At 37.1% G+C, this 13850-nt stretch overlaps 1 protein-coding gene across 1 annotated transcript in view; it reads left to right on the forward strand.

Moving 5' to 3' along the window:
- The first annotated feature begins 10196 nt into the window (after positions 1–10196).
- Positions 10197–13850, forward strand: part of znf507 (zinc finger protein 507) — a 32643-nt gene continuing 28989 nt past the window's right edge. Inside the window, exon 1 of the mRNA XM_055010771.1 lies at positions 10197–10333. The gene's annotated coding sequence lies outside the window, so the exon portion shown is untranslated. The remainder of the gene's footprint in view (positions 10334–13850) is intronic.

Genomic DNA, 13850 nt, shown 5'->3' on the forward strand with positions numbered 1-13850 from the left:
TTTCTGGGGCTTTTATACATATATTATGTTTTTTTTCATCCATTGGATGTCATGTGTCAGTAAGTCATGATAATAACTCAGTTGTCCTCAGGTGCCCTGAACATGGAACACTTATTGTACGTCTTGTATTTCTTTTGTTTTCACTATATTTTTTCCAGTCATGAGTCTAATGCAAAAACACACATGTAAACACAGGCAAAGTAAACCTTCAGACTGGACATAAATTGACTGACACTGTTGATTTTCCTGTAGCACATTTCTCCATTTCAATCTCCGCATGGTGTCCTTTCTTTCCTTTATTCAATCAATCCCCCACTCAGCCTTGCAGTTAGAAAAAAAACCTCTGAAATAATAGCTTAAACTGAAGTATTACTTTAATACTTCAATAGAAATAACCTGGTTCCAACATTTTGAAAGGAGCAGGCTCAGTTGCCCGAGGCTGCACTGTAATGTGTGAGTGAAAGTCTATGGGCTGTCACTTCAGATTAGAGAACAGCCTGGGTGTGCCAATGACGGAGAGGCAACAGGGGTAATAGGAGGTGGAAGGAATTACAGCTCATAAAAATCACATATGAATGGTGATAGCCAACGATGAAAGATGTCATTTTCAGCACAGGCTTGTTTTACACCAATTGGGCCTGAATTACATTAGGTGTTTTTGTGTGTTTTTGTATGTGTGTGTGACATTTTAGACAGTTAATATTTTCTTACATGCCTTTAAAGGACTGTCTGAGGGTAAAGACTTGATTTTAGGCTTTAGGATAGAATTAGGTTTAGGTTAGGGTAGGGACAGACATGCATTATGTGTGTGTGTGTGTGTGCGTGCGTGCGTGCGTGCGTGCGTGTGTGTGTGTGTCTATGTGGTGTGTGTGCGTGTGCGTGTGTGTGTGTGTGTGTGTGTGTGTGTGTGTGTGTGTGTGTGTGTGTGTGTCTATGTGTGTGTGTGCGCGTGTGTGTGTGTGTGTGTGTGTGTGTGTGTGTGTGTGTGTGTGTGTGTGTGTGTGTGTGTGTGTGTGTGTGTGTGTGTGTGTGTGTGTCTATGTGGGTGTGTGTGCGTGTGCGTGTGTGCATTTCCAAATGTGTTTAATTTACATTCCTAAAAAGTTCTAAGCTTTACACCTAAATATCAATTCAAGAAAGATACACTACCATTCAAAAGTTTGGGGTCACCCAGGCAATTTCATGTTTCCCATGAAAACTCAAACTTTCATTCATGTGCTAACATAATTGCACAAGAATTTTCTAATCATCCATTAGCCCTTCAATATGATTAACTAACACAATGTACCACTAGAACACAGGAGTGATGGTTGCAGTAAATGTTCCTCTGTACCTCTATGTAGATATTCCATTAAAAATCAGCCGCTTCCAGCTAGAATAGTCATTTACCACATTAACAATGTTACACTGGATTTCTGATTACATTAATGTTATCTTCATTGAAAAAAATGCTTTTCTTTCAAAAATAAGGACATTTCTAAGTGACCCCAAACTTTTGAACGGTCGTGTACATAGAAATACAAGTTCAGAATAGTAAATCTATAAGATAAAACATAAGACAAGAAAAGCACTCAGAGAGCGTGGTACTCCGCCAAGGCTGCTCAGTCATTGTATGATTTCCAATGGAAATCATACAATGACTGACTGACAATGTATGATAACATACAATGACTTTATAGGACTGAAGTCCTATAAAGTTCGCAACGGTCAATTTGTAGTAGGATCGCAATCATGTCAGCATTGTCAGCAGGCAGCTGTCGCAGTGTTCACTTGTAGTCATAGTTACAGTGCCGCTGTGCCGCTATTTTGTAATGATACAGACATCTTTAACAAATCCGTGGATCCAGACTATAAGCCACATCGCTCCGATGCATTCCTTGGGGGAGCAATAAAAGCTTTGAAAATAGGTCCCAGCTGTAGATTTTGAACTTCAAAAATGTAACACCCCAGCTAAAACAAAAAGGCATTTCTGTTCCAAAAAAAACATTAATCAGTACTACTGGTAACACAGAGTACAACTAAAGGAATTTCAGATTTTTAAAGGTTGGGAAATAATTGTTACAGAAGAGTCTGACAGAAAATGCATTTAGTGATATTTAAAGCTACAGACTGACAGTCTAATGAAATGTGCAAACCTTTTGTGTAAACAATATAAAATATGTTTGATGTATCAACTTTCAGGTTTTATTTCTGGAAGCTATACATGCAGAAAGTTAGAATTTTATGTTTAGGCCATTATTTTTCACCATAAATAGTACGTTTTAGTAGTTCCTCAAAGCTTCAGATTCACACTGTCACAGACTTCTTCTGCCTTTCAGTACCAAACACCTCATTGCTTCCTTCTTGCACTACAGAGTCCAGATCAGGTGGAATTATGTCAATTTAGGCTTGACCATTGATCAAATTATGGTGTATGTTTGCAAAATAATGGTTAATGATCACCCTTAAACAAACATGAGTGACTGCGACCTTTGAGCTTCCTGTGCTGCTTTACATCAGAGAGTATGTACACTTATCTAACCAATTACATAAGATAACATTCTTTTTTTAATTTGAGATATTGATTTAATTCCACAATTTATTCTGCATCCAAGTGGACTGTTCTCTCTCACATCTGTCAGTGTTAGTTTGAGAAAAAAGACAGAGATTTAGAAAGGGGAACTAAAGTTGACAACATTTACTGCAAAGATCCATATTTTATGCATGGAGAAGAATATCACATAATGAACAGAGCGGGAGGTATTTGTATTCCTCCAGGATGATCAACAGCAGAGAAGTAACCACTAGCAGCTTATAGAGTGTTCTTTAAACAGGTAATACTACACAGTGTTTATGAGCTAATACTACATGATGTTAAAGCGATAACACTACACAATGTTCTTTGGCATGTTACAGTTCAATGCAGAGAATAACCTTACAGAAGGCAGGAGTGGAGGAATGAAAATTTTGATGATCGAATGTGAGTATTTTCATTATTAAAACCAAAAAGTTTGATTTATACCTATTGATTTAATTATGTCTTTAAGTTATAAAAACAAGACAACCAAATAAACTGTGCACGTACACATTTTTATTCAAGGTCAATACTGTTTCCCTAATTCTACAATTTCATTTAGCAGATGCTTTTACCCAAAGGGACGTACATCTGAGAGTAGATACAACACAAGTAAGGATCTAGTCAGGAGAAAACAACCTGGATAAGTGCCATAAAACAAGCTCAAGTGTAACAATAGGACCTTGGTTTCTACAGACAGTGCAAATGTAATAGGATATTTTGGTTTTTTTGCAGTCAGTCAAGTGCAAGGGTATTCAGTAAAAAAAAAAAACTGGGTCTTTTTACACTTTTCTTAAAGACTGAGAGAGACTCTGCAGATCGAACAGAGTTTGGTAACTCATTCCACCACTGGGGAACCACAGAGGAGAAGAGTCTAGCTATCGACCAGCCCTGTTCAGGTGGTTGTATCAGGAGACTTTTGTTGGTCGAGCGTAGTGAGCTGGAGGAAGTGTAGACCTGAATGAGAGAGTTCAGGTAGGAAGGAGCTGTTTACATTGTAGTTTTTTTTTGTTTGTTTGTTTTTAAATAAATGTTTTTATTTAAATGTTTTTATTTTATTTAAATTTAAGATTACAGGTACAAACATACATGAGAACATAAACAACATTTCCCTCACAGACATCAAGGTACTAAGGATGAAACAGAGGCACGTGCAACATGCAGATTGCATACAACACAGGCGCAGAAGGCATTATGCAAAGTAATACCTCAAGGGGCATCAGATACATTGACCAGGTAGTGGCGAGCTAAAAGTGGATGTGCTCAGATATTTCAATCCATGCTAGTCCATATAGACCCCGCTGTAGAGCCTGGGCCCCATCTTCACCAATATAGTCCAGAAAAGGCTTCCACATATTGAAAAATTTAAATGGATTGTCTTTCACTCAGAAGCTTATTGCTTCAAGAGGGACAAGTTCCATAATGTCCCTGATCCAAAGTGAGGTAGTAGGGACAGTGTCCAATATCCAGTGGAGGAGAATACATCTCCTGGCACCAAGCAGCAACACCTGAAGCAGCTTCAGTGAGGGAGGGGTTAGGTTCACTGCGGTAAGCTGAACACCCAAAATACAGGAAATAGGTTTTAGGGATAGTTTCTTCTTGAAAATAATGTCAATTTCCTTACATACACTGCACCAGAAGTCAGTTACAAGGCGACAGTCAAAAATACAATGGAAATATGAGCTTTCATTAATTTTACATTTGTTACAGTATTTTGAAAGCAAAGGATTAAACCTGTTACGTCTCACTGGGGTAATTTGAAGCCGATGTATGATTCTGAATTGTAATTCCCTGGCTTTGTTTGTAGACAGGCAACCTGAGGAGCTCTACTAAACCCCGCTCCACTTGTCATCAGAAATAGTAACCCCAAAATCAGCCTCCCAGTGGGATCTCGTACGAGCAGTGTAAATAGCGTTCAGGATTAACAGAGCCCCATAAAACTTAATAATGAGTTTCTTAGAGTCGGAATTTTGCAATATATCCTCCATTGTTGAGAGAGAGAAACCATTAGGGTATAATTTAGTGACAGAGGTGACAAAGCTGCGCATTTGCAAATATCTAAAAAATTGGTTCTGCTGGAGATTATGTTTCTCTTTAAGCTGATCAAATGACATCACAAAGCCATTCACCACAAGATCACCTATAGTCTTAATACCCCTAGTGGCCCAGAGGGAGAAGTAGTGGTCTTCTAAACCAGGGGGGAAATCAGGGGTTTGAGTGGATAGGAGTAAGGAGAGGTAGGAAACCTTCTTGATTTTCAAATTTTCTTGCCAATCTCCAGATTTTAAGGGGGTTCTGTAGAATAAAGTTTTTTTTTAACATTAAGGCTAATCCATTACTTAGAAATATGTAAGAGATTACAGAGAGGAACAGGGGTCACTGGGAGAGCCTCCAAGGTTAGCCAGGTTGAGTCTGGGTCCTCTTTGAACCAGTGCCAAAAATAAATGCACAAACATGCAACTTGGTAGCGTTTAATGTCTGGCATCCCAAGACCCGCCTCCTCCAGAGGTCGTTGTAAAACTGCAAGTTTTAATCCGGCCCACTTATTTTTCCAAAGAAAAGATGAAAGAGAGCTGTTAAGGATAGAGAGTGATTTGCGTGTTAAGAGAGCAGGGATCATTTGAAACGAGTACAGCAAACGTGGAAGTATAGTCATCTTAAACAGATTTACTCTGCCCAAAAGGGACAGAGGCAAAGCTGTCCATCGAGCAAGATCTTCTTTAATCCTGCGAATCAGGGGTACAAAGTTTGCTTTGTACAGGCCATAAATTGATGGAGTAATTTTCATGCCTAAATAGACAAATCCAGATGGGGACCAGCAAAAAGGCAAAGAGGCAGAGCAAGTGGGAGACCAGGGGAGGTCAGGGGTCAGGCGCATCGCCTCAGATTTAGAATAATTAATCTTACAGCCTGAAAACTGACTAAAGTCACTAATTGTAATGTCCTGGCATTACAAAGAGCTTTTTTTATTATTATTATTTTTTTTTTTTTTTTATAAATTACTAGACTATTTTTCCAAGCTACATAAACTTCCTCTAAACTAGTGGAGTACCACTTCCTTTCCAGCTTTCAGGATGCCTGCTTTAAAGTCAGCAGCTGGGAATTATGCAGGGAGCAGGTCCTGTCTGAGGTGCAACACTATCAAGTGTTGTACGTAGTCAGACTGAAGCATTATTAACAAAATAATCCACTTCTGTGGGGGTAAAATTATAATATTTGCCTTCCATTTTATCAGTAAATGGTGCTGAAGTAAATAGAGAGGGTATTATTTCCTCAAATTTAGTTACCAAATTGTCAGACAGGCATCTATTACAATGATATTTATTCTAAACTCTTACACAGTCCATTGTTGTAAATTGAAATGTTATCATAAAATGGTCAGAAAGAAGAGGGTTCTGGGGAAATACTGTTAACTGTTCAGTTTCTATGCCATAAGTCAGAACAAGGTCAATGGTGTGATTAAAACTATGAGTTGATTTATTTACATGTTGAGAAAACCCAACTGAGTCTAATATTGAATTAAAAGCAGTCATAAGGCTGTCACTGTCCACGTCAACATGAATGTTAAAGTCACCCACAATAATCACTTTATCTGAACTGAGCACTAAGTCAGATAAAAAGTCTGAGAATTGAGATAAAAACTCAGAGTAAGGAGCAGGAGGATGATATACAACCACAAATAAAACTAGTTTCTGAGCTTTTAAATCTGGATGAGAGAGACTGAGAGGGATGCCTATAAAAGGCAAGGCAAGGCAGTGCTCAATGTGCTTTACACAGAAGCAAAAAAATCCCAAGAATTAAAACATACCATTTAAAATAAAATAAAACCTGATTCTGAATACTATATAAACAAAGTACATATATATATATATATATATATATATATATATATATATATATATATATATATATATATATATATATATATATATATATTTTATTTTTTTTTTTTGTTTGTTTGTTTGTTTGTTTGTTTTGTCCTGGCTTAATTGACGGAAATTTTGATTCATCCAATTATTTACTTGCTCTAGGTAGTGACACAATGAATCTATTGGTCTGTAGCCATCTGAGGACAGTGCTAGATATATCTGTGTATCGTTAGAAGAACTATGATTGTTAACATTTGAGTTCTGGAGAATTTGATATATGGTATATAGGCTGAACAGAAGGGGTCCAAGGACTGACCATTGAGGTACTCCATATGTCATAGCCACTTGATCGAATTCATGTATGTATATCATGTCAGATGTCAACAAGGTAGTCGCTTTAAATTGTGACCCAGTTATTGTTTATGCTGTAGGAAACAGAATGTCTGCATTAAAGGAACTTTAAAAAGACATAGGAAACATTGATGGACTTCATGAGGAAAAGAGCAATGATGGGAGAAATATATAAAAATAAAATATATAAACCTACGTGAAACGTTTGGAAAAACTGTATACCATCATAAGCTTGCTTTTTTGCTGTTTTGCTTTTTTTTCTTTCATTACTTTATTAATTGAACAGCATGTAATACTTTATTAATTGAACAGCATGTAATGCTTAAAAAATGCATGTAATGGTTAAAACATTTTTAGTAAATTATTGTATGAAAATTTGAATTTTAATGAAAACAGAAATAGAATACAAATAATTAAGCTTTTCTTACTAACTCTACACTTATTCAGCATTACTGAATGAGCAGTTTTACGCATTCAGTAAAACTACATTAAAATTACTTAAGCAAAGAAATAATATACTGAGACATTGTTTGAACATTTGTACAATTTTTCCCCAATTTGTCCATTTGGTTGTCCAAGTGCAATTTTTATTTGATAAATTTTCATGGCCTTGTTTTGATTTAATTAAATCTAAATCTCAGGCTTTTGTTGCATTTAACTTTATTAAAATGCATATTCTGATGGCTCATTTACATTTTACTGAAGGAAAATGTTAATTTGAATCTTCAGATTGATTGAAAGATTGTAATATGCCATTTTTACGCTGATGCCCTCATTTAAATGTGTATTTTTTGTGTTTCACTTTGAGAACAAAGGCAAAAAAGAGTCTAATTCCTTGTATGTGTGCAAATAATTGGCCTATATCATTTGCACACAAATATGTGCAAATAAAGTTAATATTGATTATTTACCTCTGAAGTAATTAATTTTGTTAAAACATTAACAAAAGAGCATGCAATAAAATTCACCAATGTGAAAAAGATCTACAACAAAATATGTGCTGGAGCCCTTTTTTTTGCAATTGTTTATAATATGGACAATTCAGTGAAAAACAATGATCAAACCAGTGATGTGTGGTTTATTTCAGCAGCAGAATAACTCCTGAGTCACTGACAGAAGCAGCCCTTAACTTATGACACACTTCCTTTTTAAGCATTTTATCTATCTGACTGTTAGTGAATTAGCTGATTGTGTGAGGCCAGCATGGTCATCTGTCATCTTACCTGACGTTGTTTAGGGGAAATTTAAGCTCAAACTGAAAGTCATCTCCATTTGTCTTTTCTTGCCAGTTCATCTTAGGTTTTGTTTTGTATTTTTAGATTTACATTCACACCTACAGACAATTTAGAGTCACTAATTAACCTCAGCATGCTTTTGGACTGTGGGAGGAAGTCGGAATACCCAGAGAAAACCCACGCATGCACAGGGAGAACATGCACACTCCATGCAGAAAGATCCCAGGCCCAGGCCTGGACGCGAACTAGGGATCTTCTAGCTGCAAGGCAACAGTGCTAACCACCGAGCCACTGGGCAATTGGTAATTCTAAATTGTCCGTATAATACATCGTTTAATAATGGATGGATGGATTTTGTACAAGTCTGGTATAAGAAGCACAATATCTCACTGTTCACACGTGTATACAGTATATAAAGTAACCACTAGATGGTGGTGCTGAGCTGCACCTGAACCAATTCTCCACTGAAATCTACAGCTGCTATGCAGAAGATGGACAATATAAAAGGTCTATTAATTTATCAGTTTCTGAAAACTTCAGTTTTGTCTTTATTGAACAGGTGGATCTGACAAACCTTGTTAAATGTTAGGAATAGTTTCCACATTCTTTGATGGCCAGAAAAAAAATAAATAAATAAAAGCAAGCACTACCACACAGAGAGTTACAGTTTATTTCTACATAGTGGATTTATTTCTGTCCTGAGATTAGTCATCTCAGGACATAGTAGGTTCATTGCTGTCTGAGATTAGTGATCTAACTAAAGGAACATTTGAGTTCTCTTTGGTGTATTTGGATGAACAAGAAGCATTAAAAGAGCAGAGTGATAATACATAAAAATCCTTAAATAAATGTTTGGACATAAGTGCAAGGCTACAGTGTACACCAAGCTGATGTCATTGTCATCATTTGCATGGCTTTAGATTTGCGGTTAGAATTAGATTAAAGTTGGAGTTACAGTGAAGGCATATATGGAATGCATTACAAGGCAATTACAAGCAGTGGTGGAGCCAAGAGGTGGTCCAGGGTGTTCACGGCCACCACAGATTAAAGTCTGGCCACAACATCGATAGTAGTAATATAATAACACACATGTACCCAGACAACTGGAGTCATCATTCCTAATTTTATCATCCAAATTTTAAAAGGTCATTCCATTGTTTCTGGTGGCCTCATTAACTTTGTATGGCTTTCCCCTCTTCATAATAGTTGGAGCTAGTATGGTGACAGAACATGTACTATTGGCACCAACACATATCACTAGATGGAGGCCACATGAAAAACAAATGTAGTTCCCAAGGGTACATAAATTCTACTGTCACATCCTGCTCCTTGTAATCTTTTTCAGTAGTCAGTCAACCTCACTTGCATTCATTCACATTGACTGCATCATTAAAAAAAAAAAAAAACAATAATAAATTAAATGTGAATCCAGGCATCAATCCAGAAATCAGTATTAATTTCCAGTAGTATGTGAACATTTGAAAAGTCAAAGTAAACTTCATATATGATGACAATATACAGACTCCTATGCACACTTGTTTTTGTGGTTCTATGAATTAACCCAATTTTAATTTGGATAATAGAAGAACCAAAAACAAACAAACAAAAAAAATCTTTGTTTGTTAGATGTTAGAGGCCTCAAAAGTTGTTGAAATGTTGACCAGGGACTATATGTATATACACACACACACATATATATATATATATATATATATATATATATATATATATATATGTGTGTGTGTGTGTGTATATACATACATATATATATATATATATATATATATATATATATATATATGTATATACATACATATATATATATATATATATATATATATATATATATATATATATATATATATATATATATATATATGTATGTATATACACACACACACACACATATATATATATATATATATGTGTGTGTGTGTGTGTGTGTGTGTGTGTGTGTGTGTGTGTGTGTTACTAGAAATTAAAACATTAAACCTTAGCATATCCTATCAATCTTTAACTCGCCGTTCCATTAACGGTAGTTGTTGGTGTTTTAATTTGTAACGTTTTCATCAAAGTGAATACATAGGGTTAGGGTTAGTCGTTTTCAGCCACGTTGTACGAGCAGCACTTGAAGGCAGCAGCACTCCATCTGTCAATCACCGGGTCGCGTTGGTCACCTGACCCAAACTCGGAGTCACGTGACTGATATTCCATCCTCGCCATTTTGCAATGTGGGAGAGAGTGAGGCCACTTTTTATGGCTAACGGATAAAACACAGCAGTTTTATGCGTTGAGGACAAAGAGCGTCGAGCCTTTCCTCGTCAGTGAGTATATTTTTATTTATATACAGCCCCGTGCTGCTCCGTCACTCATTACCCGTAACGATAATTAAAACGTCCTTGTTACACTCGTGTGTGTGAGTGCTAGCTGTGTGTCTGTCTGTGTGTGTTTGAATAGCAGGCAGCAAGCTGTGAAGCTAACTGTGAAGCTAACAGTGTGTGTCCTGCTGCCCCTGGCTCACATTTTCTTTTATGATTATTCTGAAAAGTGTCTTTGGTGTCAAAGCAGCCTCAGCACGTCAGCTTACATCAGCCAGTAAATGTGACAAAGTGGTTATTCGCAGAATCTGTGAGAGTTTGGAGGCGGCGTGCAACTTCATTCTGCTGGGGAGTGAAGTGGATGAAATATTTTTAGATCCTGACATAACAGGTGCTCATCTGAGACGGGTTAAAGCACATGATGCTTTCTACAGAGAGACTAAACGGATCACTGTCAGATTCAAACTAATGAAAGTGTTTTAAATGCATTTCAGAAAGTTGGTGGCCATTGGTCCGATATTGTGGACCAAATTATTCATCATCGAGTCTTACTAACACTGCTTCTCACAGAATTCATAATTTAGCTGGATGAAAGCCAATGACTTTTACATGTGGTATTCCTTCCCCAAATGTGAATCCTACATGTTTTGATCTGGGCATACAGAAGCAGAAGTAGAAGAAAGAGGAACGTGAATTGTGGTCAGAATTGTGGTGAGAAAGAGGAAAGTGGTGGATATATGGAGATAGGGGAAATCAGCCACATGAAGTGTGACCATTTCTTTGAAGTTTACACTGTAAACAGAAGCACATGGTGTATTCAAGGCTGCATATTGACTAGTGCAGAGGCAGACCTTATCATAAGAGAGTTAAGGTATCAGGGTGATCATGTGACTGCTTTCCTTTTTGTTTCTTTGTGTTACATATGAGACAGTACTCTGATGGCATTGTATGATGGATAAGAATTTAAACATCTGCAGCAAAAACACTTTGCTCAGTACTGCACTTCTCCTAAATTATCTTAAAAAATAGTCTTGGTTTGTTTTGTGGTTTTGGTCCTTAATAGTGTCAGTTCTAAGGATATTTTACCAAGCAATGTCTCTGCTCCACAAAGCTTTAATCGTATTGTATTTTAATTGGTTTAAATAGTGATTGATGGATTGATTGATTAGCATTGATTGTACTGTAATACACATGGAGGAAGAGAGGGCTGTGGCAAGGATGAATGGTGAGAGGGAAAATGAAGAAAAGGATGATGGCTGACAAAAGAAGAAAGAAGTGGGAAGAATCAAACATGAGCAGTAACAATGAACTTTCCAGTTCCTGTTTATGTTGATGTGTTTCTTACACAGAATTTTCTGGAAATTATTATGGAAGATTGGTCTTGTGTGAGAATTTGAAGAGGAGACAAAATGCAAATAGAGGCGGCTTGTTCACCCTGCTGCAGTGATTTTAAACACTGTTATTTTATGTGTGGTGTGGTTTTGTGGCTGAATGTGTTTTTTCTGGTCAGGTTGTGATATGTAGGGAATTCAGGTAGAAAGCACCCTCAGTCTTTTAACAGAGGTATTTCTGGGGGATCACATTATGATATGTTGAACAGCACAAAGGCAGTTTCTGGAAATATGTGCCCCTTACTGAAAACACAGAAAATATTGGAAATGAAAGTAGGCTAAACATAAGGGTTGACAAAAAAAAGTTACATTGTTTAAAAAAAAAAAAAAAAAGTCACAAAAATTATTACTGTCGATGCAATTTGCAAGATATAAAATTAGCAACTACCAAAATAAAAACAATTTTAAATGGACAAAAAGCAAATCTGTTGCTGGAAAGGATAAGTATATTTTCATATTTTCAAAATAAATTATTTTAAAAAGAAGAGCCTAAAAATTTGACTTGTCATTGTTATAGGTTTACTTTGGACCTCCAAGAGTTTTGCAGATTATCACCAATTACAGGTCAAGCCATTAACTGCAACTTAGTTGGTCAAAATCAAGCTGCAGCAGGTTACGATGTAGTTTTAGGTTTCAGATTTGAGCATGTCAGATGGTTAAGGGTATAGGTTAGTAGCAAGCATCAACCTCATGGGCTGAAATATTCAAGCAAAGTGTCAAAAGCTGAAGTTTCTTGACTTTGCTGTCTTGCTTTAAGCAGACAGTGGAAAAGATAGAAGAGCAGCCAGAATGCCAGCCTCAAGAACAGCGTCTGCCTGCAAACCCCTGGGGAAAGTTATCAGACCCCCAGGAGGCCAACCTGCCGAGCTTGGGCATTCTCAATACTGAAGATTTTTCCTGCTCTACAGAGACAACAAATAAACTTGCTTGTCTGCAGTGCAGTGGATAAGATACAAAATAATGTACCTAAGAGACACAAGACAAGTAAATAATTTTGTCTCAAAATTACATTTGGTTTGACGGTACCACTCCCCCAAGTCCACACCACATCCCCTACAACCCCTGACAGCACTGTAGAAGAGGGCACTGTAGCCTTGGAAACACAGCCCACAGCCAGAACCGAGTCAGAACCTACAGCTAGACCTGGGCTAGAACCCACAGCCAGATCTGAGCCAGAGCCCAAAGCTAGACCAAGGCCAGAACCTGCGGCCAGACCCAGGACAGGGCCCGCGGCCAGACTGAGGCCACAACCTGCAACTAGACCTGGGCCAGTGCATGCGGTCAAACCAAAGCCCCAAACCGCGGCTAGCAAGACCAATGCCAGAACCCATAGCAAGACTGGAGCTACAGCCTATAGCAAGAACCGGGCCAGAGCCTGTAGCGAGACTGGGGCCAGAGCACATGCTGGTGAAAGTCATCTGTCTGCTCAGGTGCAAATATTACATTATAAATTTATGCTAGGAGTTAAAAGGGCAGAGTCCACAAGATAGATCGCCCCTCTGTCTGTGGACCTCTATAAAGAGCAGCTAAAAAACAGAGATGCTTCAAGAACAGTTGAACAAATGGAAGCATCTCTTGAAGAACTCAAAAGACAAAAGGAGGTTAATACTTGTCTGGCCCAACAAGTGAATAAAAGATCCCAACTAAAAATGCAACTACAAAAACTTGAGCTGCAGTTTTACGAACAACCGTGCCAGTGGGAGATGGAAATGCCGCCTCACATCAGACCTAAAAATGGCACTTTCAAAAGATAAAGAGAACTTGGACCAAAAAGAAGATTTTGTACAGGAAGTGGAGGACAGAAAATGAAAAAAGAAGTCCTGATGGAAGAGGTTCCTTCCTTTCTTTAAGAGACCTGGTGGGACCAAAACTCCATCTGACTCATGATATAGGTCAACCCTCAACCTCTGCTTCTCTGTACCCATGAACCTAATATTTTTCATTACATGTAAACGTAAAACATATTATTAATTATTTGTTATAGATTTAATTGAATTATGCTTGATTATAGAACACTATTATTAATTATTGCATCCACACATTTCATTTTAATATATATTATTATATTATTACGTTAATAACATATAGTTTAAAAGAATAGAACAAAATGAAAAAATAAATAAATTTAACAT

Source organism: Amphiprion ocellaris, chromosome 1 (genome assembly GCF_022539595.1).
Source record: "Amphiprion ocellaris isolate individual 3 ecotype Okinawa chromosome 1, ASM2253959v1, whole genome shotgun sequence".
In the NCBI taxonomy this organism is placed as follows: Eukaryota; Metazoa; Chordata; class Actinopteri; family Pomacentridae; genus Amphiprion; species Amphiprion ocellaris.